Consider the following 24,839-nt stretch of genomic DNA (forward strand, 5'->3'; position numbering starts at 1 on the left):
GCAGGGGAGAATCACAGATGTGAAAAACGGATTCCACACGCAAAGCACACTGATGCGGAACGGAAAGCACACTGATGGCACACAGACATGAAATATAGTCCGTTTTTTTCGCACACAAATCAGACACGCTCGTGTGAATGAAGCCTTACACTGCCTAACTACTGGAATAGTGTTTTGAAGAAATAGTTAATACTTTATTAAAATAATGTTATTTACATTGGATGCTGCAGAGTTTTTGAGTTAATGTGTCATAAAGAAAATGAGCAGGTATTACAAGACTAGAAATAGCTGTGAGATTTTTTTTAAATTTATGTAAATCTGATACTCAAAAGAAGTAATGTATAAATGAAACCTGTATGAACACAAAGTGTGCACTGGGCCTAAATAATTTTGTGTATTACACTTAATACAATGGCTAGTATTTTTTTGTCTTGTATTAAAAACAGATGTCACAGCAGAGCTGGAAATAAATGGTCAATCTCATAGAATGCTAAGTAAGGGTCTGGCACCCAGAAGAGATAAAGAAGGAGTGGTCTGACAAACACAAGTGTCTCATATTGTTATGCATTGTGTATGCGCTCGTTTCTTGGTGTGCAGGCGCAGATGAAATCGTTGTATAATGCATTAATCTGCGCTTGCGCATCAGAATACTCGCGTAGGCACAGTGCATTATAATTGGAGACGCTAATAGATGGATTTGCATCACATGCCCAAAAAGTTGTAAGATATCGCAGATTCAAAACTTTTGGGAAATTTGAACCAAATTCAATTTCTGCAGAATTGATTCGCTCATCTCTAGTACTGACACCAATATCTACATCCCTTAATTGTATTCTGGTCCCAAATGGCAAAATATGCACAATCAGCATATATAGAGGCCGAAAAAATTGTGTTGGACCAAGAAAGTAACACAAACTACACCAACATAATTACAAAAAAAACATACCGTAAATTAAAAATTAGCCAATGTAAAGTGAGCAAAAAACGAACATACATGCAATAATCAAAGTATAAAAAGTATGCATACAAACAAAGGTAGAGAATAATCAAATGCTGCTAAATAAGTAACTGGGAAAGTACAAAAAATTAGTCATATAGTAAAAGCATACCAGAGGTCACCCACCACACCCGACGTGCCTTTCTGCAATCTCTTTGAAACTACAGGACACATTTCTTGCACTTTATTGACTTATCTATTTGTTGCATGCTTTTTAGAATTTTAAATGCATGTATTTTAAACGATGCATGAAATAAAGTCGGTATAGTTTGTTTTACTTTCTTGGTTCTGCACTATTTTTTCTGCCTCTATGGATTCTGATTGAGAAAAAATTTACTGTAGAAGGAGGCAGCAGTATTGTGAAGCCCAAGCTCGACGACTTGGTATTTGTAACGGCTATGAGGTATGTGGACCCACTAGGCCGCTCCGCCGTAGCGGAGTAGCAGCTGGCCTAACAGTCAGTGATAGTCTTTAGGACAAGACTACCTGGATAGAAGATTTGGCAGACACTTGGCGTAGCAGACACTTGGCGTAGCAGATACTTGGCACAGATGACGCTTGGCACAGCAGACACTTGGCGTAGGCGATACTTGGCACAGATGATGAACTCGACTAGGACACTAGACTTCGCACTAGAACAAACACAATAAGATATGTTCACACGCAGTGTTTTCAGGCATATTTCGGGGTGTTTACGTCTCGAAAAATGGCTGAAAATATGGACGCTGAATGCTTACAAACATCTGCCCATTGAGATCAATGGGAAAAACAGCATTTAGTTCATACGCCCCGTCTTTTAACGCCGCTGTTTTAAAAAACGGAGCAAAAAAAGACGCTCCGTAAAAAGAAGTGCATGTCACTTCTTGAGGCATTTTTTGGAGCTGATTTTCCATTGAACACTATGAAAAACGCCAAAAAAAAACACCTCAAAAGAAGCCTCAAAAGAAGCTCCAAATTAAAAGAAGCTTCATTTCTCTGAAAACAGCTCCGTAATTTTCAGCCCTTACTGGATATGGGATAAAGGATACAGGAACACAGGATACAGGATACAATTAAGGGACCATTTGCAAGAACGAACATGGGCAGACACAACAATGCTCAGGCAAGGAGGAATATGGCAGAGTCCTGTAGGGATTGGATAGAGAGCTTCTTACAGGTGCGCACACACTGGCCCTTTAAGGCCGCAAACGCTCGTGCGCACCCTAAGCAGGAGAATGGGTCATTACGGCCGCGTCTGCTGGTGTCTCCGAGGAGGGAGACGCCGGCTCAAGCTCATCGGTCTGCGGTCGCTGGCGGGTAAGTGATGCTGGCAGTCCACGACCGCGGCCATTACAGTATTATAATGATGATGTTTTATGATGTATGTATGTAAACTGATTAGGATAGTTACAATTTTGATAGTCGTAGGGAAGATGGACTTTATGCACCTTGTGCTTGCTCAGTTAGCTCAGGCAAAAGAATAGCATGTAGAGAAGGTCCTCCACTAGCAATACCAAAATCATGCCAGGGATACACTAAAATTAGCAACCACATTAATCATATTTCAGGAGAGAAAGAAATATCCATGCTTTTCTCCAAAGTTTAGAAATTTTAAAGCCAGTCCTATCAAATAGTTCATGAGGATTCGACCTGCATTTTAATAGGAAAGTTCTGGACATGCCAATACAACTTTCATTGCTCTTTAGGATGTGCAGTGAAATGACTAATGGGCTAAAGAAGATTTACAACTCTGCTATGCTGCTTGTGAGTCCTGACACATTTGTGCAAACAAATTAACTCATACCGAGGACAAATAAAGAAGTAGAAGCAGAATAAAAACTTAAAATACTTTACTTAAAGGGACAGTTCTTAGAACAATGTCTGAGGGGGTTAAAGGGGTCGTCCAGGTATGGAGCGGTTTTTCATACTGATGACCTATCCACTGGATAGGTCATTAGTATATGATCGGTATTAGGTTCGACACCAGGACCCTGCACCAATCACCTGTTCCGGCTGGCTCCGGACACTGAACGTTTTGCAGTAGTCGGTGTCAGAATCAGATGACTTCGGCCATCCAGAATCCGGAACAGCTGATTAGTGCGGGGTCCAGGTTTCAGACCACCACCAATCAAATACTCATGACCTATCCTGTGGATAAGTCATAAGTCCTCTGCCTGGACAACCCCTTTATGTAATGGCTGATAGATTAGGAATCAAACTATAGACAATGATGCCAAGTTAGTAGAATACTTAAAGTTGATTTGGGTATGAATCCATCGTTCAGATCATGTCCACCCATACATGCTGTTTGTCTTCCCTGGGGCAGATGGAATCTTCCAGCAAGACAATGCGACATGTCCTTTTGCCCATATTAATTTTTCCTTTTATTAGCCAGTCTCTGATATGGCTTTTTCTTTGCCACTCAGCCCTGAAGGCCAGCATCCGGGAGTTGCCTCTTCACTGCAGGCGTTGACACTAGCGTTTTGCGGGTACTATTTAATGAAGCTGCCAGTTGAGGACCTGTGAGGCGTCTATTTCTCAAACTAGAGACTCTAATGTACTTGTCTTGTTGCTCAGTTGTGCAGCAGGGCCTTCCATTTCTCTTTCTACTCTGGTTAGAGCCTGTTTGTACTGTCCTCTGAAGGGAGTAGTACACACTGTTGTAGGAAATCTTCAGTTTCTTGGCAATTTCTCGCATGGAATAGCCTTCATTTCTAAGAACAAGAATAGACTGTCGAGTTTCACATGAAAGCTCTCTTTTTCCAGCCATTTTGAGAGTTTAATCGAACCCACAAATGTAATGCTCCAGATTCTCAACTATCTCAAAGGAAGGTCAGTTTTATAGCTCCTCTAAACAGCAAAACTGTTTACAGCGGTGCTAACATAATTGCACAAGGGTTTTCTAATCATCCATTAGCATTCTAACACAGTTAGCAAACACAATGTACCATTGGAACACTGGAGTGATGGTTGCTGGAAATGGGCCTCTATACACCTATGTAGATATTGCATTAAAAACCAGACGTTTGCAGCTAGAATAGTCATTTAGTACATTAACAATGTATAGAGTGTATTTCTAATTAATTTAATGTTATCTTCATTGAAAAAACAAAAATAAGGAAATTTCTAAGTGACCCTAAACTTTTGAACGATAGTGTATGTATGTATGTATGTATGTATATATATATATATATATATACATATATATATATATATATATATATATATATATATATTTATATATATATATATATATATATATATATATATATATATATGTAAAGCGCTCCAAAATACGAGACAGCACTCCAGAATTTGTGAAAAAATATATTATATATATATATATATATATATATATATATAATAGAATGTTGTGTGTCTAATGTTGTATACAATAAACATCTGTATTTTTAAATGGCAGAACAAGTTTAATTTTAAAAATAATTACTATAATTGACATTTAGGACCATTCTATGCTACATTGTATGACAATGTTACGTTTCATTGCCCCTTACAGTAATTTTGTGAGGTACATTTACCAATGCTAGCCTGCTGCTGCTATGTTGAATCTGGCTAGTTATAAAAATGGGGGAACCCCATATCGTTCTTTCCAATTATTTATTTGTCTTCAAAAAATTACGTGGGATCCCCCCCCCATTTTCATAACCAGCCAGATACAACATAGCAGCAGCAGGCTAGCATTACCAGCGTGGCAAGGGCCACTGTATTTGGCCTTTCCCAGCCTAATAATCCAGCCTGCAGTCGCCTCAGTGCCTGACCACCACTACAGATGGTCGTACCCGACTCTTCCAGGTACCCCTGGTGGTTGTGTGTACCGGGGTAATAATGGGGTTTAGTGTTAGCCTCTGCACCGACTAACACTAAGCCCCGCCTCTGTAATGGTCGCTGTCAATCAGCCAAGTGCTATTAATAAGGCGGTTGTCATTAAGTTTAAAAAAAATACAAAGACATAGAAAAAACAGGTTTATTGAAATAAAAAATAAAAAACATACAACCCTCATTAACAATTTTATTGAAAATATAAAAAAAGCTGTCATCGAAGAAGTCCTCGAATCCAACAGAGCCCAACGACCAAATGTTTAAATAAACACAAAAAAAAAACATTAGTAAGGGCCTGTTCACATCACTGCTGCCCATCCGTTGAGGGGTTCCATCAGAGCAGTCGACTGCGCTATTGGTTGCGTCAAGAACAACGGAACCCTGTCACAATGGTGACAAACAGAAACCTTTAGCAATGTTTCAGTCACAATGGAGATCAAAGGTGAGGGAAACGGAAGCTGTGGTTTCAGTTTGCCGTTCCGTTGAGGGGTTAACCGACAGAAACATCAGACGGAACCCCTCAATGGAAGGGCAACGGTGATGTGAACACAGCCAAATACATATGGTAGGCTTAGATACAGGGCCCATGTGCATGTGTGATACTGTTTGTTGGACCCTGTACCTAAGCCTAAGGTAGGATTAGATAGAGGGTCCAGCAGACAGTAATCTTATGCAGTATAAGATTACTGTTTGCTGGGGCCCTGTATCTTAGCCTACCACATGGTAGGATTAAAAAGGTATGTCCAGTACTTAAACAGTGATAGACCATCCTCAGAATACTAAAAATAGAGTGAAAAAACACAGTGCCACATGTGTGTATCAATTGTGAATAAGATGGGCAAAAGATCGTAACTGCTCACCTGTAAAGTTGAAAGTAATCTGTAAGTACAAAGCTGCTGCCGATCCCAACGCAAAACTCCAAGGAGATGCCAAAATTGGTTGATAAAGAATAAAAAATAAAGAATAAAAAACGGGATACTGAGGCTCTGCTTGATAAAGAGTTAATACATTTAATTGAGGTAGTATTAATAATAGACAATTGCTACGCGTTTCAACGCCGGACTGGCGTCTTCCTCAGGCAAGTTAAGATGACAGTAAGATGGCACATATTTATACACATATGGAATGCAGGGCTAATTGAGCCAAATTCAGACCAGAGTCAAGAAAAAAAACACCAAAACCAACAGGTCAGAGTTCAATCAAAACGAAGAGTGTTAAAACAATTCATTGCTGTCATATCTTATTAACATTACTGGAAATAAAACGATCAGACAGTACATAACTGCATAATTGCATAATTACATAGAAATGAAAATCATTTAAACGAAATAGTATAAAATATTGCATGAAAGGCAATGGATTATGAAGTTACACATTAAGCATAAAAATAAAAACAAAGAAATAAGGAAATAAAATAGGTAAAGATGCATTTACAAATACTGGATACATATGAATAATAATTGTACCAACAATAACACGCGTTGTCATGGAGACCAGGAGCGAACACGGCGGGGAAGGAAGTCAGAACGCCAGTGGAACGCAAGGTGAGACGCACAGCCAGCACCTCATAGGGTGCAAGCAGGACGAGTGTTCGTCGATGACACGGCAGAGAAGGAAGTCAGAACGCCAATGGAACGCAAGGTGAGACGCATAACAAGCATCTTATAGGACGCAAGCAGGAGCCGTAGCCATGACGACCGCTATCAAGGAGATACGGAGGCCGGGAAAGTCCAATCGAACATATAGAGTGCACAGTGACACGCAGGGTCGCGCAAAAAAATGACCCAAAGAGTTGCAACGAAACGAGGACCGGAGAATCTCGAAAATGTAAGTAAAAAGATTGTTATTCTATCAATAATATACGTACTATTGAGATAGTGATGATTTTGGTAGGAAAAATTACAGGTATTGTCTGGAGTGCTGATGAGATGAAAAAATACAGGAAAAACGGGACACCTCCTCTACAATAAAAGAATAAAAATATTAAAAGAGAATTAAGCAATATTAATAGTAATAAGAAGAATGCATTTTAAACGTGCATTTTTTAAAAAGTAACTAAAGGATATAAGTCCAATGTAGATTCTGCGATGTCATTGAGGCCATTTGGATACAAGGTCCCCAGTTTGTAGATCCAAAAGTTTTCCGTTTGTTTTAACCTAGTGAACCTATTGGATATATCTACAGGAATATACTCAATAGGGGTGACAGTTATGACATCAAAGTTACACTTATGCTCTATAGCACAATGACGTGACACACTATGTTTGGTGTATCCACTTTTAAAATTGAACCTGTGTTTGTTCATCCTATCTATGAGGGTTTGGGTGGTACGGCCCACATATTGTTGATTACATGGATATTGGAGAAGATATATGACATAGTTGCTTCCGCAGTTTAGAAAGCTTTTTATCTGAAACTTTTCGTTAGTTGACACTGAAGTAAAATCCGTTTTTTTATTAGTAATACTCAGGCAGCACAGACATCTCGTTCTCCCGCAGCGATATGAACCATTCATAATCAAAGAAGTTTTGATAGGTATTTGGGAAATATTCCGAAGTTTACTAGGTGCAATTAGGTTCCTTAGGGCAAAGCCCCACGTGGCGGTTTTCCTCCGCAGCTGTCCGCATCAATGCCGCACAGAATCTGCGTTGCAGATTCTGTGGCGGATCTGCCCAAAATGTGCAGTAAATTGATGCGGACTAGCTGCTGCGTACTGCGGTAAAAGTACTTCCCTTCTCTCTATCAGTGCAGGATAGAGAGAAGGGACAGCACTTTCCCTAGTGAAAGTAAAAGAATTTCATACTTACCGGCCGTTGTCTTGGTGACGCGTCACTCTTTCGCCATCCAGCCCGACCTCCCTGGATGACGCGGCAGTCCATGTGACCGCTACAGCCTGTGATTGGCTGCAGCTGTCACTTAGACTGAAACGTCATCCTGGGAAGCCGGACTGGAGACAGAAGCAGGGAGTTCTCGGTAAGTATGAACTTCTATTTTTTTTACAGGTTGCTGTATATTGGGATCGGTAGTCACTGTCCAGGGTGCAGAAACAGTTACTGCCGATCGCTTAACTCTTTCAGCACCCTGGACAGTGACTATTTACTGACGTTGCCTAGCAACGCTCCCGTAATTACGGGTGCACACACATAGTCACCCGTAATTACGGGAGCCCCATTGACTTCCTCAGTCTGGCTGTAGACCTAGAAATACATAGGTCCAGCCAGAATGAAGAAATGTCATGTCAAAAAAAGCAAGACGCATCCGCAGCACACATAACATGTGCATGACATCTGCGGACTTTATTGCGGAATTTAGAATCTCCATTGAAGTCAATGGAGAACTTCCGCAATGAGTCCGCAACCAGTCCGCCACTGGTCCGCAACATCCATTGTATGCTGCGGACACCAAATTCCGCACCGCAGCCTATGCTCCGCAGCGGAATTTTCAGCCACGTCTAAACGAAGCCTACTAAAAAGAAGGGGAAGGCAATGGAGAAACGGCTCAGCTGCGGATTAACGCTGCGGAGTGTCCGCAGCGGAATTCAAGAGCAATTCCGCCACGTGGGGTTTTGCCCTTAGGGTTTTAGCCCTTCTGTAAGTAATTTTTGGTTTAACTGGGAGGATGTCTTTCATAATTGGTCATTTTTAAGGATATGACAATATTTATATATTATAGAGCTAATGGACTTGCTGCCTTTATTGTAAGTAGTGATAAAATTACAGCTAAAATCAATCGATGTTTAGGGTCTTTAGCCACAGGGTTGATGCACTCAAGTTGTGTCAGAGCTTTCGCCCTAGTTTCTGCACCATTAATCAGACTCATTGGGAAGTTTTTTTCTTTGAACCTTTTTTTTAGCAACTTGCATTCTGCAGAGAAATCTTTATTATTCGTGCAGTTTTTCCTTATTCTTTTATATTGTCCAAAAGGTACATTTATCAGCCATGGTGGGTAGTGAGCGCTCCTAAAATTATCCTCAGAATAGGCCATCAATAGCTGATGGGTCGAGTCCGACTCCTGGGACCCGCATCAGCTGTTTTGAAGGGGGTGCAGTGCTTGTACGAGGCTTCCCCCTTCATTTTCCTCACTTGCTCACACTGTGAATCGCTGACACGTCTGTGTCGGCGATTCACAGAGTGAGAAAGTAATCAGAATGAAGGGAAAGTAGCTTTGGCTTTGGGGCCCGGTCGCAATTTCGATTGCTACGACCCCTATAATTACGCCACTGCTGAAACTACCCCATGTAAAAGTGTATGATGTGATTTACGTAAAGAGTTGTCAAAGTCTGTAAAATTAAGGGCATATTGCTGTCTCTGTTGTGGGCATTTTGAAACCCCTCTTTAGAAACCCCTGGGCTCTGTCAAAAATACCAGAACCCCAATGGAAATCTATTGTACCCAATTATAGGTCACCGGGGTTGCAGCATGCCCCATCATATATTGAACAGAGTACTCCCTTAGAAGAATTGGATTAAAATCAAATGCTTTCAGCGGAGTAGAAAAAGTAATAAATATAATATTCATATTCAAGCGATAAAGTTGCAATATAACATATTATTTCATTCCAAAACTGTATTTGCTCAGTTTCTCCTGGGATTATATGGTAAAATCAAATAATGTCACAGAGCTGACTAGAAATAAAACAATGTCACCAATTTACAAAAGACCAAATGTCATAAACAATTTTTAAAGATCGTGTATAGACCGCTCTCTGTCATAATAAGCAGTTTATAGTCTATGAACTGTAAGGAAAACTTTTGAGAGTTTAACCCCTTAACGATCGTAATATAGACTTTTTTATGGTGGCCATTCAGGGTAGTTCTTCTGAAGTGCCGCCTTTTCACAGCGGCACTTCAGAAGTTGTTTTCCCCGAATTGGTCGCTCTGCTCCTGAAGCCCAGGCTGTTGCTAACAGCCTCGGGCTTCAGGGTAATGATTGGAGGCCATTAGCAGTGGTCTCCGGTCATGTGATCCCGCCCGTTTAACCCCTCAGATGCAGCCGTCACTAGTTTTAGAGGGAGGGGCTGCCTCTCACACCCCATCGGCCCCCCCGTGATCGCATCCTGAAGGTTTGTATGGCAGCCAGGGGCCTAACAAAGGCCCCCAGGTCTGCCTTTAAGGAATGCCTGTTAGTTTTAGGCCCTATTTACACAGACGTGTTTGTTTTACGTGCGTAAAAAACTGCAGAGTTTTTCTTGCGTTGCTGTTCCGTGTGACATCCGTGACTTCAATGGGTGCGTGATGTGCAAAAAACGCACAAGAATAGGACATGCAGTAAGTTTCACGCAGCAGACACACGTTGTGTGAAAAACACTGAATGGCCCTATTGAATTGCATAGGTCCGTGTGACGTCCGTTGTTTTAACGTGCGTAACATGGACGTGAAATACGCTTGTGCGAATAAGTCCTTAAACTGACAGGCAATAATACGCTGCAATACAGAAGTATTGCAGTGTCTTATTAAAGCAATCAAATGATCGCATAGTAAAGTCCCCTAGTCAGACTAAAAAAAGAAAAAAGTTAAAAAAGTTTAATAAGGTTTATAATAAATAAAAAATCTCAAGTAAAAAAAAAAATCTAAACCTACTTTTTACCCTTACAAAATGCTTTATTATGAAAAAAAAAGTAAAAAAGTGTTACATATTGTTAGGAAAGTTTTATTCTAAATTTATTTTTACTTCATGTAACAACATTAAATGTGCATTAAGCTATGCAAGCTTCTCATGAAATGTTTTCGCTGACAAAGTGTTAAATAAGCATTTAAAGATAACTGATATCAAGTGTGCAAGGCAGTTGAACGTCTCAATAAAGAGATTGGAATCTCTAGAGGAAGTTCAACTGTGGCCTAATTTCATTCTGAAGTGTTAAACACTTGTCTATATGACCCACAAACGGTTTTCAATTAATCTGGAATGCAATACACCTTGATATGTGTATATAAACCAGGGCTTATGTGATGAAGCTCAGACAACTGCTCATCTGACATTTATCTCCTTGCTGGCAATAATAAAAGCAGTGTTTTTCCACCTTATTTAGATGACTCCTTTAAACTTTTTTAATAAGAATAGAAAATTCTCCTGCCAACTTGGTTCTTCGAACCGGAATCCAACACCTCCAGACCCTCGTACACTCGAGGACTGCACAACGTGCACTGGGTGAATCATCACTAGACTCACTGAATTCAAAGAGCTCCAGTTGAATTGCCGTTAAGATGGAAGGATGAGGTGGAGTGACGGATTCTAAATAACGTAGTAAGGAGAATCGAGAATACGGTTCTCGAGCTTAGTAGTCCATAGCCTGCGTGAGAAGGCTACAGGAATAAATAACTCCATGCAGTACGTTAAAGATAAAGTACTTGGAGATTTGGAGGATCTCTTATAGATTAAGGATTATAGAGTATTAAGATTATTTGTTTAACAAAGTTTAAGATTATGATTAAAAGTATTGAATGATTGAGATGAATCTGTACGTTTTGGGGCATTCCTCAAAATTTAGGAGTGAGAATCCTAAATCCAAAGTTAAAGAAAGATAAAGACTTTCCAACTGTGGTGTAAAGACTCATTCAGAACATCTGCTGCTGGCTAAACTGGCCTTATTGTCTCTGGACGCCCCTGACACCAGAAGTTTTAAATTAATCAATTATTTCTTTGGTGAAGTTGAAAGAAATGATTGTTATAGATTAAACATATATGAGACTCCTTGACTGTGAAGGCTGAATGTATGAGGGTTAAATAAATAAAACCCTGTGTGTGTAAGGGAGCCCAATTAGGAATGGTCCTAGGTAAAATTGTTACATGTACAAATTAGTAAGAAAAATACTGTTAAAACACCCAGGAACATTAACCCCTTCCCTCCGCAGCCATTTTTTTAATTTTTACTGTTGTTTTTTCCTCCCCACCATCCAAAAGCCATAACTGTTTTATTTTCCCATCAATATTACCGTATGAGCGCTTGTTTTTTATGGAACGAGTTGTAGATTTTCACAGTACCATATTTTGTACTATATAATGTAGTGGGAAACGAAAAAAAAAATGTATGTTGGGTGGAATAGGAAAAAAACAGCGATTCCTCAACCTTTTGGGTGGTTTTGTTGTTACGGCATTCACCGTACGGTAAATACGGCATGTTAAATTTATTCTGCGAGTCAATAAGTTTACAGCGATACCGAATTTATATTGTTTTATTTATGTTTTACTATTTTTACAAGGAAAAAACTGATTGTTAAAAATAAAATTTGAGTTTTGTCGCCACATTCTGAGAGCCATAGCGTATTTTATTTTTCCGTCAATTTAGTAGTGTGGGGCTTATGTTTTGCGGGGCAAGCTGTAGTTTATATTGGTACCATTTTGGGGTATGTGAGACTTTTTGATCACTTTTTATTTCCTTTTTTGTGGGAGATGAAGGGACCAAAAAACAGCAATTCTGATGTTTTGAATTTTTTATTTTTTACAGCGTTTACCGTGCGGACCAAATAATGATATATTGTAATAGTTCAGACTTTTATGGATGCGTAGATACCAGTTATGTTAGCTGTTTGTTTTTTTTTACATTGTGCTGTAGGGACAATTGGAAAAGGGGGGTTTTTGAAGCTTTTCATTTTGAATTTTTTTTTATTTGTTAAAAAAAACTTTATTTGACTGTTTTTTATTTTTTTTACTTGGCCCCCTAGGGCACTTTAACCCCTTAAGGACGCAGCCTAGTTTTGGCCTTAAGGCTCAGAGCCCATTTTTCAAATCTGACATATTTCACTTTATGTGGTAATAACGTCGGAATGCTTAAACCTACCCAAGCGATTCTGAGATTGTTTTCTCGTGACACATTGGGCTTCATGTTCATGGTAAAATTTGGTCGATATATTCAGTGTTTATTGGTGAAAAATTGCAAAATTTAGAGAAAATTTTGAAAAAATTGCATTTTTCAGAATTTAAATGCATCTGCTTGTAAAACAGACGGTTATACCACCCAAAATAGTTACTAGTTCACATTTCCCATATGTCTACTTTAGATTGGCATCGTTTTTTGAACATTCTTTTATTTTTCTTGGACGTTACAAGGCTTAGAACATAAACAGCAATTTCTCATATTTTTAAGAAAATTTCAAAAGCCTTTTTTTTAAGGTACCTCTTGAGTTCTGAAGTGGCTTTGTGGGGCCTATGTATTAGAAACCCTGATAAAACACCCCATTTTAAAAACTAGACCCCTCAAAGTATTCAAAACAGCAGTTATAAAGTTTTTTAACTCTTCAGGCATTTCACAGGAATTAAAGCAAAGTGGAGGTGAAATTTGCAAATTTCATTTTTCTTGCTGAATTTCAATTTTATTCATTTTTTTTTCTGTAACAAAGAAGGTTTTACCAGAGAAACACACTATATATGTATTGTCCAGATTCTGCCGTTTTTAGAAATGTCCCACATGTGGCCCTACTGCGCTCGTGGACTAAAAGACAAGCCCTAGAAGCAAAGAAGCACCTAGTGCATTTTGAGTCCTCTTTTTTATTAGAATATATTTTAGGCAGCATGCCAGGTTTGAAGAGGTGTTGAGGTGTCAAAACAGTAGGAATCCCCCAATAGTGACCCCATTTTGTAAACTACACCCCTCAAGGAATTCATTTAGGGTTGTTGTTACCATTTTGACCGCACATTTTTTTCACAGCACGTATTTGAATTGGGCTCTGAAATGAAAAAAATGTCATTTTTTCCAATAAAATGTCATTTGTGATCAAAATTTCTTATTTTCACAGGGAACAACATACCCCATTTTGTTGCCCAATTTGTCCTTAGTGTGGCAGTACCCCATTTGTGGTGATAAACTGCCGTTTGGGCCCATGGGAGGGCTCAGAAGGAAAGGAGCGCTATATGTTTGTTGGAGTCCAGATTTTGTTGGATTGGTTTTCGGGTGCCATGTCGCATTTGCAGAGCCTCAGAGGTATCAAAGCAATGGAAACCCACCAAAAGTGACCCCATTTTGGAAACTACACCCCTCAAGGAATTCATTTATGGTTGTTGTTAGCATTTTGACCGCACAGTTTTTTCACAGCACCTATTTCAATTGGGCTGTGACATTAAAAAAATGTCATTTTTTCCAATAAGATGTAATTTTTTACCTAAATTTCTTATTTTCACAGGGAACAAAATACTCAATTTTGTTGCCCAATTTCTCCTGAGTGCATCAATACCCCATTTGTGGCAATAAACTGCCGTTTGGGCCCATGGGAGGCCTCAGAAGGGAAGGAGCGCTGTGTGTTCTTTGGAGTACAGATTTTGCTGGTTTGGTTTTCGTGTGCCATGTCGCATTTGCAGAGCCCCAGAGGTATCAAAGCAATGGAAACCCACCAGAAGTGACCCCATTTTGGAAACTACACCCCTCAAGGAATGCATTTATGGGTAATGTGACCATTTAGACCCCATAGTTTCTTCACAGAACTTATTTGAATTGGGCTGGGAATTTAAAAAAAAAATATTTTTTCCAATAATATGTCATTTTAGTTCAAAAATTCTTATTTTCACAAGAAATAAAATACTCAATTTTGTTGCCCAATTTGTCCTGAGTGCGGCAATACCCCATTTGTGGTGATAAACTGCCGTTTGGGCCCATGGGAGGGCTCAGAAGGGAAGGAGCGCTGTGTGTTCTTTGGAGTACAGATTTTGTTGGATTGGTTTTCGGGTGCCATGTCACATTTGCAGAGCCCCAGAGGTATCAAAGCAATGGAAACCCACCAGAAGTGACCCCATTTTGGAAACTACACCCCTCAAGGAATTCATTTATGGGTAATGTGACCATTTAGACCCCATAGTTTCTTCACAGAACTTATTTGAATTGGGCTGGGAATGAAAACAAAATTATTTTTGTCAAATAATATGTAGTTTTGGCTGAAAATTTCTTATTTTCACAAGAAACAAAATACCCCATTCTGTTGCACAATTTGTTCTGAGTGCCGCAATACCCCATTTGTTGTGATAAACTGCCGTTTGGGCCCATGGGAGGGCTCAGAAGGAAAGGACCACCATTTGGCCTACTCGGGATTTTCTAGTGCGAAGTCATGTATGCAGAAGCCCCTGAGGTACCAGTACAGTTGAAACCCGCAAGAAGTGACCCCGTTTTAAAAACTACACCCTTAAGGCATTCATCTAGAGGTGTAGTGACCATTTTGACCGGAGACCTACACCCCATAAACTGTAATGTGGGTTCTCCCGGGTATGGCAATACCCTACATGTGGCTGTTATCAGCTGCCTGGACACACAGCAGGGCCCAGAGGGGAAAGACGAGGGGGGATAAGCTGTGCGGAGTGCATCAGGGTAAGTAAAATTGGGGTAAATTATAAACCAAGGGATGTATGATAAATTTTAAAACACTTTCATACAGAGCTCTGGTTATTCGGGACACGTGTCACATTGATATATTGTGTCCTCCCTTATCCCCCTCTTATAGCAGACTTTGCACCTCTTTTGACTTTTTCCCTTCTTGCCAGTTTGGGGAACTTCCCCTGGAAAGTGTTGCCCTGGTACGATGCGTGTGGGCTCGCTTCCAGAAGTACTGGGTGCCCCCCCTTCTTGGTCCCTAAAGATTAGGTTCTTGATAATCACCTCTTGAAATTCCAGGAAAGTTCCCGTCTGGCCTGCACATCGACGTAGCACGTACGCATTGTACAAAGCCATCTGTATGATGTGCCCGGCCAGCTTCTTATACCACACCGCATGGCGCTGTAGGGCTTCAGGGCTTGATCTTACAAGTCCATCACTCCCATGTACCTATTGTAGTCCAGGATGCAGTCTGGTTTGGGGGTGGCCTTTCCTTCATATATCCTAAACCTGTAGGTATACCCTGATGCACTCTCACAGCTTATACATCTTCACGCCATACCTTGCCCTCTTACCCGGCAGGTACTCGCGGAATTTAACCCTCCCTTTAAAATGTACCAGGGACTCATCAATAGAAATACACTTCTCGGGGGTGTATGCTTGGGAAAACCGGGCACTGGAACGGTCTAATAGGGGTCTCCGTTTAGACAAACGGTCAAAACTGGGGTAATCTCGGGGTGGGCACGGCTCATTATCAGTATAATGTAAGAAGCGAAGTATTGCCTCATTTATTAATTTTTTTAGGTTCCAGTTCAGTTCTGAAGTTGCTTTGAGGGGCCCATATATTAGAAACCCCTATCAAATACCCCATTTTAGAAACTAGACCCCTCAAAGTATTCACAACAGCATGTAGAAAGTTTATGAACCCTTTAGGTGTTTCACAAAAATTTAGAGCAAAGTAGAGGTGAAATTTACATTTTTTTTTTGTCAGAAAATCCTCTTTATACCATTTTTTTTATAACACAAAAGGATTTATCAGAGAAACGCAACTTAACACGTATTGCCCAGATTCTGCAGTTTAGAGAAATATCCCACATGTGGCCCTTGGGCGGTAATGGACTGAAGCACCGGCCTCCGAAGCAAAGGAGCACCCAGTGGATTTTGAGGCCTCTTTTTTATTAGGCACTATGTCCGGTTTGAAGAGGTCTTGTGGTGCCAAAACATTGGGAACCCCCCAAAAGTGACCCCAATTTGGAAACTAGACCCCTTGAGGAATCCATTGTAGTTTTCTTGGGGTGCATGCGGCTTTTTGATCAGTTTTTATTCTATTTTTAGGTGGCGTGGTGACTAAAAAACAGCAATTCTACTATTGTTTTTGTATACTTTTTTTTTACAGCGTTCACCGTGCGCTATAAATGACATATTCACTTTATTCTGCGGGGCGATACGATTCCGGCGATACCAGATGTTTATAGGTTTTTTTTATGTCTTATGGCGTTTGCACAATAAAATACGTTTTGTAAACAATCATTCACTTTTTGTGTTCCCTTATTCTAAGAGCCAGAACGTTTTTATTTTTCAATCAATAAAGCCGTGCGAGGACTTATTTTTTGCGTAACGAACTGTAGTTTTGATCAGCACCATTTTTAGGTGCATGCGACTTTTTGATCTCTTTTTATTCCATTTTTTGGGAGGTGAAGTGACCAAAGAATTGTGATTGTGGTTCGGTTTATTATTATTTAATTTTACGGCGTTCACCGTGCGGGATAAATAATGAAATAATTTTGTAGTTCAGGCCGTTACGGACGCGGCGATACCAATTATGTATAGTTTATTTGTTTGTTTATATATTTTTATTAATAATAAAGGACTGATAAGGGAAAAAGGGGGATTTTTACTTTTAATACTTTTAAACCTTTTATTTTCTTATTTTTACACATCTTTTTTTAACTTTTTTTTTACTGTATTACTTTGTCCCACTAGGGGACATGAGGGCAGGAGGCCCTGATCGCTATTCTAATACACTGCACTACATGCGTAGTGCAGTGTATTAGAACTGTCAGCTACTCACTGACAGCAAGCATAGTGAGTCCTGACGTTGTCAGGACCCACTAGGCTTCCGTCTATGGCATAGCCGGACGCCATTGTTTGGTGTCCGGTTGCCATAGTCACCATCGCCGGCCGCTATCGCGTAGCAGGCCGGCGATGGCAGCTTAACCCCTAAAAAGCCGCGATCTCTATAGAACGCGGCTTTTAAGGGGTTAATCAGCGGGGACACAGCGATCGGTCCCCGCTGTAGGAGCTGTGACAGCTGCTGAACAAGACAGCAGCGTCACAGCTCCTGTATGTGTCGGGAGGACGGCCGAAACGGGCGTTACTCCCGAGACGTACTATTACGGCATGGAGCGCGAACGATACAGCTGCCATGACGTAATAGTACGTCAAGGAGCGGGAAGGGGTTAACCAGAGATTCTTAGATCGCTTGCACAATATACTGCAATTCTAATGTATTGCAGTATATCGTGATTCTGAAAGTCTTATATGAAGCTCTGTCAGAGGCAGGGCTTCATAGGAGTACAAAGATGGCGGACCTGGGGGACTTTATCAGGCCCCCAGGCTGCCATGTCAACCAACGACACCCCCGATCTCGCCACGGGGGGGCTATTGGGACGTTACAGGGGATTGCCCCCCCTGTTTTTAGTCATTTAAATGCTGCGATCACTATTGACCGCGCATTTAACGGGTTAAACAAGCGGGATCACGCTCCAACGGGATCCCGCTCGTTACCCAGAAGTGTCGGCTGTAACACACAGCTGACACGCTCGATCTATGGAGCGGGCACAGCCCGTGAGTCCGCTCCATATTCCCCCACCCGGCGTGCGCCGTATATATGTCGGGAAGGGTTAAGTATATGACTGATCAACATAATACTTGTGAACGTTGTTGTGAGCGTTGTATGTGTACTGTGACTTTGGTGAAAATACCTTGTGGTCAAGATGTATGAGGTATACAGAAATATACAGTAGAATAAGATAGTAGGTTTTGTTATTCATATAGAATTTGTTTGTTTGGTAATCGTCAATAATGTGTCTTTTCTAAAATGTCGCAAAAGTGAAAGTTGAGACAGTCTTTTACATTTCCTCGTCGTGCTCACCTTCGGTGAGCGACATTACTGTCTTGGGACTGTGTTTTGGTAAGCGGCTGTAGGCGTCTAGAGTGCAGCGAGCACTACAGTCCAGGGAGAATAATGTTTTGGTAAGCGGCTTTATTAAGCGGCTTTGGTAAGCGGCGTTATCTATTTTTTTCAGTAAGACAATATGCAGCACTAGTTTTTTCACCCCTCAGAGCATTGAGGATGCCAGAATAGAAGCAGATGGAGAAGGAAATGGCAGAAAATGATCAACATATGACTATTTTCTTCTTGATTGTGTTTGATTGATGATCTATAATGACTTAGTACAGTATTGGTTAAAGCTAATGAAAGAATAGTTTGCAACTTATTTCCTTGTATATAAATCAGATCCAAATGTTCAGCACTTTCGGCAGGGAGCAGTTTAAAGAGGAAATGGATAGCGATTTAATTTTATTTAGGTTTCTACACATGATTATTTAGAGCACATTATGAATTAATTCCTTTGTTTTGGTCAAGTGTACTAATTATTGCTGTTTGCTTTTACAGCTTTCTTCCATTAGATGCTATTATGTTATAGTATTTGTGGTACATGGGCAAAATAGCATCAATTCAATAAATGGTTTTTTCAGAATTCAAAATTTACTACAGGGAATGAAATGTGAAACAAATAATAGATTAAAAGAAGGATGTATGCATGCAATTACGCGGAGTCTATTTAATGGAATGAAAAAAGTTTTGTGGTATAGTCTGGAACAAAATGTGACATGGAAATATGCATATTTATTTTTCTGAGCCCATGGACTTCCCATATGTGTTTGGCTGTTATTAATAAACTATTTATGTATCATAGATGCAAAGCATTCAGTTACATGCAGTGCAATATACAAAGGTCTGGATTTCCCTATAGGCACTGTAAGCCTGCGCCTAAAGACGGCCCTGGGAGAGAGGCACCTGCATAATTGAAGATTTACATATGAATAAACTGACAAATGTACATTTAAATGTAAATTATGTGTATTTATATGTTGAGAGGAGGATACCCAGGGATATACAAGGGGAAGGCTGCAGGAGATGCCAGCTGTTGTGAGAATCGCATCGCAATGTTCTGCTTTATAAGAGCAGATAAGCATTTTAAAACCATACATGACTTAAGGTAAGGCCTACTTCATAGGTGGAGTCTAAGGCGCCAGACAATCTGTGCCTACAGGCTCTGGAGATGTACTGTAAATCCAGTTATTGATATACCTCATCTTTTATAGACTGGCAGTACAGATTTAGTTTTTTTTAATACATTATTCTACTGTATATACAAAAGTTATTTTTTGCATGCTGGAATATATTTTACTTCATCTAAATTTGAAATGCTAAATGTGACCCTCAGTCTGTCCAGCAGTCCACGCATTCCTCAATCTTAATCATGTGTTCATCCTCTGCCACTTTGCATTCCCTTAATCGACTCAAAGGGGTTTTCCAAAACCCCCTACCTAAAAAAATAAATAAAAAAAAGACGAATTCCCGTACTGCAGCCAACCTGATGACTATATAATCCTATCAAAATAAATCGGTACTTACCATTACTCACGCTCCGTAACGCGCCATTTTTTACATAGCTTGCAAGGCATGTTTGTTTACTCAGCTACATGCAGAGACTACAGTTCCCAGATTGCCTTGCATGCTCTAAGCAGTGTGCATTAGATTGATCCCTGTGTTTCCCGTCTACCTCTCAGATCCTGGTTGTCACCGAAAACATCTGTCCCCATCCAGCGACTTCATTATGAAACAAACCAGTATGGAAGCATTATAAGGAAGCATTACAAGCCCTTTTCAAACCCACCACACATGCGAGCAGGGGCGTAACTAGGAAAGACTGGGCCCCATAGCAAACTCTTGACCGGGGCCCCCCCGGGTGCCACAAGCAGCCCCCCTTATAAATAGTGCCCCCTGTAGAATGTGCCATACAGCCTCCCTGTAGACAGTGCTATATAGACCCACCTATAGACAGTGTCACACCCCATTCGTAGATAGCGCCCCCACCTCCCCCTTGTAGATAGTGCGTTACAGCCCCCTGTAGATATCACCATAAAGCCCCCACTGTATATAGCGCTAAACAGCCCCCACTGTATATAGTGCCACACAGCCCCCTCCCTTGTATATAGTGCCACCCAGCCCCTCCTTAGTAGAAAGTGCAGCACAGCCCCCCTTAGTATTAAGTGCCACACACAGACCCCTGTAGATTGCGCCACACTCAGCCCCCTGTAGATAGAACCACAGCCCTCCCCTTGTAAATAGTGCCATACATTTCCCCCATGTGTATAGTGCCACACAGCTCCCCCTTGTGTATAGTGCCACACAGCCCCCCTTTGTGTATAGTGCCACACAGCCGCCCCTTGTGTATAGTGCCACAAGTAAATGGCACATCCGAGAAAGTTGTATCAGCCAGGGAGATGTCACTCAAACATGGAAAGGTGGGTTTGGAGGCAGGACAATCTGACTCTTCAGGATAGCGGCACCACCCCATGACCCTCTAATGAGTAATTAGCATAGAGTGTGCGCCGTTTTAAAAGTAGATTTTAAGGATTTTGCTGCATCTGAAAAAAACATACAAGGGAATGTTTGGAAATATTGTCAGGTCATGTATCACCGCATGGTTTAGGTTCAAGGGGTTAAAACTACCAGACAGATTCCCATTAAATATACAATGAATTGAGAACAATTCCATCTGCCCTGCAATTTTGTTATTATAAATATATCCTATATAATTACAGATCCAGAACCAAGCTCTGACATATATACAGTACCGCAACCAAGCTCAGTACATAAATACAGTACCACAACCAAGATCAGTACATAAATACAGCACTAGAACCAAGCTCTGACATATATACAGTACTAGAACCAAGATCAGTACATAACTACAGCACTAGAACCAAGCTCTGGCATATATACAGAACTAGAATCAAGCTCAGTACATATATATATACAGAACTAGAACCAAGCTCAGTACATAAATACAGCACTAGAACCAAGCTCTGACATGTATACAGCACCAGAACAAAGCTCAGTACATAAATACAGCACTAGAACCAAGCCCATACATATATACAGCACCAGAACAAACCTCAGTACATAAATACAGCACCAGAACAAACCTCAGTACATATATATATACTGCACCAGAACCAAACTCATTACATATATACACAGCACCAAAAACAATCGCATACGTATATACAGCACCAGAACCAAGCTCAGTACTTACATACAGAATCAGAACCAAGATCAGTACATATATACAACAGCAGAACAAATACAGCTCAATTTAGTGCAACCCCTGCCGTATAGGTTTGTACGGCGTACAAATACAGCTCCCAGCATGGCCCGAACAATGTTAAGTATATGCTGGAAAATGCTGTTTCACAAAAAAAAAAATCATACCACCATCTCGCTGCAGAACATACAGTGACTACAATACTGATTAGAGGCAGAATAAATATTTACATTAAGTGACTCACCGGTGACGTCTCAGATTCTAGTTCTTTTATTCTCCCTCCGGTCCAGACATCTATGATGGATTTCTACCGGCGATGACCCATTTCTGCAGTGTTCCGCTCAGATGTCTTCAGCTTCTCACTTTTAAAACATTTCTGCACCTATAAACAAAGTTAAAATTCTCAACACCTCTAAATATAATAAAGCACCATACACTGCACCTCTAACTATAATAGCGTCATACAATGTAGATTGTGCCCACATATGGACTCCAGAGCTGCAAGGCAATAGTGCTAACCACTGATCCACCGTGCTGCCCTACGTATAGCTTCCCCTATAGTGCTCCACGTATAGCCCACCTATGTAGACAGTGTCACACACATAGCCCACCCCTGTAGATAGTGCCCTACATATAGCCACCCGGTTGCTAGTGCCCCACAGGTAACCCACCCCTGTATATAGTGTCCCACATATAGCCCACCCTATAGAAAGTGCCCTAAAAAATAGCTCCCCTATAGATAGTGCTCTACATATAGCCCACCCCTGTATAGTGTCTCACATATAGCTCCCCCTGTATATAGTACCCCACATATAGACCCCCCTGTAGATAGTGGCCCACATATAGACCTCCCCTGTATATAGTGGCCCACATCCCCACCCCTGTAGATTGTGCCCAACATCCCTACATACAGACCACCCCTGTAGCTAGTGCCCCACATCCCCACATATAGACCCCACCTGTAGATAGAGCCCCAACTATATATAATGCCACTCACAGTTTTATGAGAAAAAAAAACCAAAAACTTGACATACTCACATGATCCCGTTCCTGTTTGGTGGCAATGCAGATCTGCTCTCTTCTGAGCAGGTCTGCTGGAGCTGAACGAGCGTCATCAAATGATACTGATTGGCGGGGCAGAATGACTTGCCCCGTCAATCAGCGCCATTCAAGCATGAAAGCGTTGCGATTACGCCATCGCGCTGCCAGCCAATCAGCGCCATTGTAAGGCGCTGAATGGTCGGGCATGTTCAGCGCTAATGCATGCATTTGGCTGTTGCTAGCACCAGGGGCCCCTCCGGTGCTAGCGAGTCGCGCCTACAGGCATGAGAGGGCCTGTGTCGACCAGCCCACACGTGTTGGAGGCTCGGCGGCGCGGGCCCCATAGTACCGGCGCTGCCGCTGTAGCAGCCATAATGTCTGCTAGCGGCGCCACCGGGCATATGGGGGGCGTGTCGGCTGGCGGCACAAGCCACCTCAAGCCGCAGGGCTCCGTAGCGGCCGATATGGCTGCTACCGCGGCAGTTACACCACTGCGTGCGAGGTACATGGAAATAATAGCAAGAACTGCCCATACCTGTTCCTGGTAGTGAATATACACAAAATCGAAACATCAGTGGTTACGTGCTATATACTGGGCTAGGACTATGTGAAGTGAATTAGGACGTTAGTATTGAATAGACCTTAGGATTATTGACATTATAAAAAATTATTTTAAAAAGCACCTTTAAAGGGTTAAGCCTCATGCACTCGACCGTAGATTTCGTCCGTAATTACAGACCCATTCATTTCTATGGCCGACGGAAACCTTTTTACACAAAGGTGCCTGAGCCGTAGAAAGGCTCCGCAAAAGACAGGACATGTCCTATTTTTTGTTTTTTACGGACAGTGCTCCCATACTTTATATGGGAGCACGGCCCGCAAATGCGGATGGCTGACTGCAGCTGTCAGTGGCCATCCATGTCTGTAATAACGGACTGTGATTACGGGCACAGTCGTCTGCACGTGGCCTTATATCCAACTTATCGTTTTTTTTGTTTTTTGTTGCTAGCTCAAATGCATAATAAAAACAGAACCTCCTGGTGCTGTCAATTCAATTTTCTTACCATGATTTTTTATTTTATAGTGTTTCTTGGCTGCTCCATGTTCCCACAATCAGGCCCATTTGTGGGAGGTACAATCCTGGTCACTCACTCCACCATGCGCCCTCCCAAAGCTTCTATATGCTTTGGGAATTGCTGCCTACTTGTGACAACTAGAATGGTTAGCGTGGTTGCCACAATCCCTTTAGTTTTCCTGATCCAACTCGCACAGTGACTTTATTCATCTGGGCAGCAATGTAACCTGTGCAGCTCTAAAGAATGTCTCCCGGGCTACTGCGCATGCGCGGGAGCCGTCCTATAGATTTGATTAGTGCTGCAGTAAGGTGGTCGAGCAGGAAGAACGGCATAAGCAGGGCCACCGCTGCAGGCTTTGGTGGCAACCATGAACAACGGCTGCCAAACAATAAAGGGGAGCCCGGGTGGAGAGGAATCTTCATCTGGATAACAGTACATTTTTGAAAAATAAATGTATTTGATAAAGTAAATATATTTACATTATCTATCAGATTAAATAGAATTGCCGAGATGGGAATACCCCCCTTAAATCAAGTTTATAAAGGGGGTTACTGGTTTAGAAAACACATTTTCAAATACCCTATTAATGAATTTTGAATTAATAGGTGGGGGTCTCCCACTTCGGACGCTCATCTACTATATAGACTACAAAGAGAGTCTTTCACTTTGAAGGAGTCGGCATAACCATACATTATAATAGCAGTCTATTGTTTTTACTGGGCATCAAGTAAGGCTCAATCTCTCTTGCAGTGGCACTGCAGGGGAATTAAACACTTGATTCCGAGTTCCCCCACAGACTACATCTGATCACTGGAGGTCCAAGCAGCGGGACAGCCTGTGATCAGTTTATAGTAGGGGGACCATTCCAAAAAAATTGCTCAAAGCAAATTCAAAGTGGCAGGAGATTTTTAATCACAGTAGTCCATACTGTATGAATTGGCTGGAATCGCACATGCAGTATTTGGTTTTTTTTTGTTTGTTTTTTTAGCTAAAGACAGAAATGGATCCAAAAATAAGGAATACGATAAAGGAAAGACTGATATGTCTCTTCTCCCTTGTATTCACTTGTGTTTGGCTCAAGAAACTGCCACAAAAACGGCATGTGTGATGCCAACCTTAGGCCAGGATCAGACAAAGTTTTAATGCCGTTTTTGGTCCAATTTTTAGCTCAGTTCTTGAGCCAAAGCCCGACGAATAACAAAATGGACAGATACA

This window comes from Rhinoderma darwinii, chromosome 1, assembly GCF_050947455.1.
Source record: "Rhinoderma darwinii isolate aRhiDar2 chromosome 1, aRhiDar2.hap1, whole genome shotgun sequence".
Taxonomy (NCBI): Eukaryota; Metazoa; Chordata; class Amphibia; order Anura; family Rhinodermatidae; genus Rhinoderma; species Rhinoderma darwinii.